We start from the raw sequence: 7,196 nt of genomic DNA on the forward strand, positions 1-7,196 counted from the left end.
GGAAGGATGGGTCAAAGAAGAAAAAGAGACAGAGCTGCCAGTCTGTAAGGAGGGAGGAGGGGTTTAAGAACACAGTGAAGAAGGGAGGGGCCCCTGGCCAGCAGAGGAGGAGAAAGAGAGAATGGTATTTGCAGGTGAATGAGAAACAGGATTTAGTAAAGAGAGGAGAGGGGGCTCTTGGAGAGAAGAGGCTCAAGTAGAAGAGATTTGCAGAGGGACCAGAGAGGGGTCCCAAGACAGGGGTGCCCCCGGGATTCAGACAGGAGGGGAAGAGAGTTGGGAGTCTGTGGAGAAAGAAAGATTAGGAGCAGAGGTTTTAGGTGAGGTTTCTTTGGCCAAAAATAGCCTGCATGTAGAACAAGCAGCACAGAAATTAAGGACAGGAGCAAAAGTAAAAGGAAGCCTGCATGTAATGAATTTCTGAAACCTTCCCAGTCTGATAGTAAAGATTATCTAGGTTTCTCAGGATATTGTAATCGAATGTTCCATTTTCAGGCCAATGGGAGTCATTATCTAATTTGTATTGGGGCCATGCCGTGCTACAGAAGAAAATGAGGTTTTTTGGCTAAAAGTCAGAGAGGCCCAGTTTAGTGAGATATTTTATGAGATATCCTAAAGGGGTCTGGTCAGAAGGTTTAGACTCTGAAGAGCCCATAGTGGAGACAAGTGAGCAATAGGGGGCATCCCCACCTTTTGTCACTGTCCCAAGAGGAGAAAATCTCCATGTGGAGGAGTCATCCCTAATAGAGGTCGTCACCACTTGTCAGGGAGCTCTGAGGACAAGAAGTCCAAAAGAGTGGAGAGGTTTGGCTAGGCACCTAGTCTTCCATGCAGTCTACTGAGACTGAAAGTCAAACCCCTCAAAATGTGAGGCATGTCAGAGAAAACTGTCTGACCAGGGAAAACTTTGTGGAAAAGAGAAGCTAACCGGGGAAGGGGAAGGGAAAAACTCCTTACCTTCTGGTCCAGCAGGGGTTTGGGACAGGGTTAGACTGCCGGCCAATTAACCTACAATTACTCTTCCAAACAGAATCAGTGAGTAAGCCCGGGATGAGCTGCCACTGCCCATTGCTTCCCTGGTTGTAAGTTTGGACAGCAAAGAGGGATCGTCCAGGCAGTCAGTACCCTGTCCCGGGTTTCAGCACCAAATGTTGTAGTCCATGAGAGTCCGAAAAGACCAGAGACCAGAGTAACAGGCTTTATTGAAAAGAAGAAAAGAACCCTGCCAGGCACTTCTCCAGGGAGAAGGGCACCAGTACAAGCTGGGGGGATGGATTTTATAGGGTAAAGGGAGAGTCTTAGCTCCAGGGTTGCTTCCCTAGTGGCTTATGTCCCTTGTCCGGGGTCATGGAGACATTGCATCCACAATGGTGGCACCTCTATCTGAAGAAGGGGAAGTGAACTCTGGCCTCCAAGCTCTGGCCATGGGAGATACAGGAGGCCACTCGGCTTTGGCCAATAAAGCCAAGGAAGAGAGGGAAGGAGTCTGGGCGGAGGCCGAGAGTGAGGGGTCTGGGACCAAGGAGGTACAGGGAGAAACCCCCAGCACTGAGGGGGAGGAGCATGCTCAAGGAGAAGCCGAGGATTGGTGCGTGCCCTGCAGCGATGAGGAGGTGGAGCTCCCTGCCCATGGGCAGGCCTGGATGCCACCCCTCTCTGAGATCCAGTGGCTTTATGAACTGCTGGCTGCCCATGATACGCTGGAGCTTCAGGCTGAGATCCTGCCCTGCTGGCCACTCACGCCTGAGGCCCAGAGTGAAGAGGAGCAGTCTGAGGAGGAGCCCAAGACCAAAGAGTAGAAAGAGGAGAAACCATGCATGCCCACAGAATTTGACTTTGATGATGAGCCAATGACACCAAAGGATTCCTTGATTTATCGGAGACACACCCCAGGAAGATCATCAGCTCTGAGCCAGAAACAGGAAGCCTGCCTGGACAAAGTCTTCTTGGACATGAAGCGACACAAGAAGCTGGAGGAGCAGATCCTTCCTACCAGCAGGGACCTGTTCAGCCTAAACTTCGAGGAGCTCAGCCCCACCAGTCCCCCGCTCTGCTCCCTGGCAGCAGAAGTACTGACTGCTGCTCCCTTCAGGCGCAGCATGTGGACCTGCCGGGGCCCAGCTCTCCTCCCTGACCCAGGTGCTGGAAAACCTGGAAAAAGGAGAGACACTCCAAACTGCCAACACAGCCCCTTGCCAGAAGGGTGGGGCATATGTGCGTGTGTTTGTGTTTTCTGTTGAACACCTGCCTAAAATAAAAAATACAAAGTTATCTTCTCTTAGAGGAGGGGCTGCAGCCAGAACCCAAACAGCTGTGGAGAGGCAGAGTTTTCCTCACCCCTGCTGGCAAGTTAGAGCCTTAAGGAGCGGAGGTGAACTCAGTCAACACCTGCCTTAGGTCACTGAATCTTTCCAGTTCTCTTTCACATGAGGGCACCTGGCTGGAAAGTGGGGATTCCCGAGTGTTAAGTGAGCTGCAGTACCTTCAGCAGCAGCAAAGGCTGCCAGAGGAGAAACAGAGAACCCTTGCAAAGGCCTTTTAAATGCCCAAGCCTCACCCCTGAGCCTGCCCTGCCCTGTGCTTCCCAGCAGTGATCCCTTGGGTTAGTTTGTGTGTTTTCTCATTCAAGGGGAGTCCATGCAGTCAGCCCCGTTTCTGCATATGAGTCCGCATGTGAGTATTGTACTGGTCCCCAAAACTCGAATCAATTGGAGGGTCTTGTGTCCCTCTCTAGTCCTGTCCTGCCTTCTAAGGCCTTTCTGAAGCAGAGTGGGGAGAAGGTGGGTGTTGATAGATACATGAATTTACCAGAAATTCCAACTGCCCTCTTGATGTTTTGCTTATCTGTCAGACCTCACCATTACTCACTGGACTATCGCCCTTGAGGCAGAGAAATTCCAAGAAGCTGGTCAGCTGCCCCAAGGAGGAGTATTCTGGACATGTCAGGACTTTTGACTGAACACCCACTGGCTCGAGATTCTCCTTTGCCCTATAAAATTTGTCCCCCTACCTTGTACTGGTGCCCTTCTTTTGGAGAAGTGCCCCAGCAGGTCTTTCTCCTCTAATAAAGCCTCCACGCCTGACCAGGCGGTGGCACAGTGGATAGAGCATTGGACTGGGATGCAGAGGACCCAGGTTTGAGACCCCGAGGTTGCCGGTTTGAGCGTGAGCTCATCTGGTTTGAGCAAAATTCCACCAGCTTGAGCCCAAGGTCACTGGCTCCAGCAAGGGGTTACTCGGTCTGCTGAAGCCTCGTGGTCAAGGCACATATGAGAAAGCAATCAATGGACAACTAAGGTGTTGCATGCAATGAAACTAATGATTGATGATGCTTCTCATCTCTCTGTCCCTGTCTATCCCTCTCTCTGACTCACTCTCTGTCTCTGTAAAAAATAAAAAAAAAAATTTAAAAAATAAAAAAAAAAGCCTCCACAACTGGTGTTCGAGTGCTGTCTCATTCTTACAAAAAGATATACACCTGGGGGATTATTACCCATCAAGACCTGCCCAGTTAGGAATTTAGGATCAGATCACAATATGAGGCTACTTTCCATAGACACTACTCAGCCATCCCTCCACTTCCCTACCCTTAACCCCTCCACACTGTTTTCTTATCTGTAAAATGGGAAGGATAACAGTAATCACCTCATTATGTAGGTGTGGGGACAAAGCAAGACAATGTATGTGAAAGAGCTTAGCACTATTGCTAATTGCATCATACAAAAAGCAGTCAAAATGAATGATTATTGTAAAGCCAGTAGCCACAGCCAGCACCACAGCCACCTGGCCCATGCTGGTTCTCATTAGATTCAAACAGACAGTAATGAAACAATGGAGCCAAGTACCAGTGGGCCATTAGCTTTAAACCTAGCTTGCACCTGGCGGGCAAGAAATACACACAGTGGGAAAACACTTCCCTTTCCATTCAAGGCTCCCAAAGCCACTGATTTATTTGAGTTTCCTAGAATCAAAGTTTCTAGCTCACAAGCCTTATTCACCTCTGTTCCCATCTCCTTCTCTCTGCACAGACTCTGCACAAATTGGCTTCTTCTCTAGCATTTTGTCATCTTGGCTGCTTCTCCTGGCCTCCTCCACATGGCCTTTATCTGCTCTCCTTTCTCTGCTCTCTCCTCTAATGCTAATCACAGGAACCGAGAGAGTAAGCTCCTGGTCTGCCCCATTTTATAGTGGAGAAATCAAAACCTTTAATCCAATATACAAATAAGAAAGTCTCTGATACAAAGTCACCTATCTGAGGCATAATGGGATTTCTCATGAGAGTGCACCACCCCACATCATGCAATCAGTCAAGGGTGTGGGGAAAAGCTTAGTCTTAAAACTAAGTCTTAGACTATAACCACCCTGCCTGTTTACATCCTGTCTCCCACACCCAATGCAGACTACAAGTGAGCAAACATATATCATATTTAAAAACTTATTTGACCAACACTTATTATGATTATAATCAATGGTATGATCAACTGTATAATATTGTTGATATAATATTGATAATATTGTTGATATGCTGACAGTGCCAAAGGAGATTTGAAGTAATACAGTGTGTCCATAAAGTCATGGTGCACTTTTGACCAGTCACAGAAAAGAAACAAAAGATGATAGAAATGTGAAATCTGCACCAAATAAAAGGAAAACCCTCCCAGTTTCTGTAGGATGATGTGGCAGCGTGTGCACATATGCAAATGATGATGAAACACCGTGTATACTGCGGAGGAGCCCATGGCCATGCCAGTTGAGATCTGAATGAAAAGTTCAGTGTGTTCTGTGGCTCGCTAAATTCAAATCCGTGACCAAAGTGCAACATGAATATCGGCATGTTTATAACGAAGCGCCACCACATAGGAATAACATTACTTGGTGAGATAAGCAGTTGAAGGAAACCGGCAGTTTGGTGGAGAAACCCCATTCTGGTAGGCCATCAGTCAGTGACGAGTCTGGAGAGGCTATACGGGATAGCTACCTAAGGAGCCCTAAAAAATCTGTGCATGAGCCTATATCAAACTTCACTGAATACATATGAAACTGGGAGAGTTTTCCTTTTATTTGGTGCAGATTTCAAATTTCTATCATCTTTTGTTGATTTCCTCTGACCAGACAAAAGTGCACCATGACTTTACAGACACACTGTGTATTTAAAAGGCATAGAAGAGTCTTTTGCCCACAGTAGATACAATGACATACTATTCAAAAGAGAAAAATAACTCTTTACCCACAAAAAAATGGCAAATAAGTGAATATAAATAAAGGTATTTAAACTTAGATGGGATGGTGATATTTATCATCAGATGTTTGCAGAGTAGGGACTTTATAAAAAGCTGGGGTAGCAATACTTACATTAGACAAAATAGACTTTAAAACAAAGGCTATCGTAAGGGATAAAGAAGGTCACTACATAATGATAAAGAGAGCAATCCAACAAAAAGATATAACTGTTATAAATATCTATGCACCTAATATAGGAGCACCTAAATATATAAAGCAGATTTTAATGGACATAAAAAGAGAGATCAATATTAATACTATTATATTAGGGGATTTTAATACCTCACTAACATTACTGGATAGATCTTCAAGAAAAAAAATTAACAAAAAACCAGCAGACTTAAAGGACACACTAGATCAAATGGATTTAATAGATATCTTCAGAACCTTTCACCCTAAGGCAGGAAAATATACATTCCTTTCAAGTGTGCATAGTACATTCTCTAGGATAGATGACATGCAAGGACAAAAAATAACTCTGAACAAATTTAAGAAGGTTGAAATCATATCAAGCCTCTTTTCAGATCACAGTGGCATAAAATTAGAAATCAACCACAAAGAAAAACTGAAAAACACTCAAACACTTGAAAACTAAATAGCATGTTATTAAATAACGAATGGGTTAACAATTAGATCAAGGAAGAAATCAAAAAAATTTTTTAAACAAATGAAAATGAACATAAAACAACTCAAATTTTATGGGACAGAGGAAAAGCAGTCCTGAGAGGGAAATTCATAACACTACAGGCATACCTTAAGAAGCTAGAAAAAGCTCAAATATACAACTTAACCCTGCATCTAAATGAACTAGAAAAAGAACAGCAAGTAAAACCCACAGGAAGCAGAAGGAAAGAAATAATAAATCTAGAGCAGAAATAAATGACATAGAGGCTAAAAAAACAATACAGAAGATCAATAAAACCAAGAGCTGGTTCATTGAAAATGTAAACAATGTAAATTAACCTTTAACCGGATTCACCAAGAAAAAAAAAAAGAGAGGACTCAAATAAAATTAGAAATGAGAGAGAAGTAACAACTGACACAGCAGAAATAGAAGACATTGTAAGAAAATACTATGAAAAACTGTATGCCATAAAATTAGACAACCTTGGAGAAATAGACAAATTCCTCAAAACATATAATCTTTCAAAAATTTATATAGAAGAATCAGAAAACCTTAACAGATCGATTTCATCAAATGAGGTTGAAACAGTTATCAAAAAACTGCCAACAGGCCCGACCTGTGGTGGCACAGTGGATAAAGCGTCGACCTAGAAATGCTGAGGTTGCTGGTTCGAAACCCTGGGCTTGCCTGGTCAAGGCACATATGGGAGTTGATGCTTCCTGCTCCTCCCCCTTCTCTCTCTCTCTGTCTCTCTCTCTCCTCTCTCTCTCTCTCTCTATCCTTTCTAAAATGAATAAATAAAATAAAAATAAAAAAAATTAAAAAAAACTGCCAACAAATAAAAGCCCTGGGCCAGATGGCTGCACAGGTGAATTTTCCAAATATTCAAAGAAGAACTAACACCTATTCTTCTCAAGCTATTTCAAAATATTCAAGAGGAGAGAAGACTTCCAAAGTCCTTTTATGAGGCGAGCATAATACTGATTCCAAAATTAGGCAAAGACACTACAAAGAAAGAAAAATATAAACCAATATTCCTGATAAACTTAGACACTAAAATCTCAACAAAATAATAGCAAACTGGATCCAGCAATTTATGGAAAAAATTATACATTATGATCAGGTGGGATTTATTCTAGGGAGACAAGGCTGGTACAATATCTGCAAATCAATCAATGTGATTTAACATATAAACAAAAGGATAAAAATCACATTATAATATCAATAGATGCAGGAAAAGCATTTGCTAAAATCCAGCACCTATTTATGATCAAAACTCACAGCAAAGGGG

At 43.5% G+C, this 7,196-nt stretch overlaps 1 pseudogene; it reads left to right on the plus strand.

The window, feature by feature from the left end:
• Positions 1–1,328: 1,328 nt before the first annotated feature.
• LOC136391767 (PAXIP1-associated glutamate-rich protein 1 pseudogene) lies at positions 1,329–2,959 on the plus strand (annotated as a pseudogene).
• The last annotated feature ends 4,237 nt before the right edge of the window (positions 2,960–7,196 follow it).

Source organism: Saccopteryx leptura, chromosome 2, assembly GCF_036850995.1.
Source record: "Saccopteryx leptura isolate mSacLep1 chromosome 2, mSacLep1_pri_phased_curated, whole genome shotgun sequence".
Classification (NCBI taxonomy): Eukaryota; Metazoa; Chordata; class Mammalia; order Chiroptera; family Emballonuridae; genus Saccopteryx; species Saccopteryx leptura.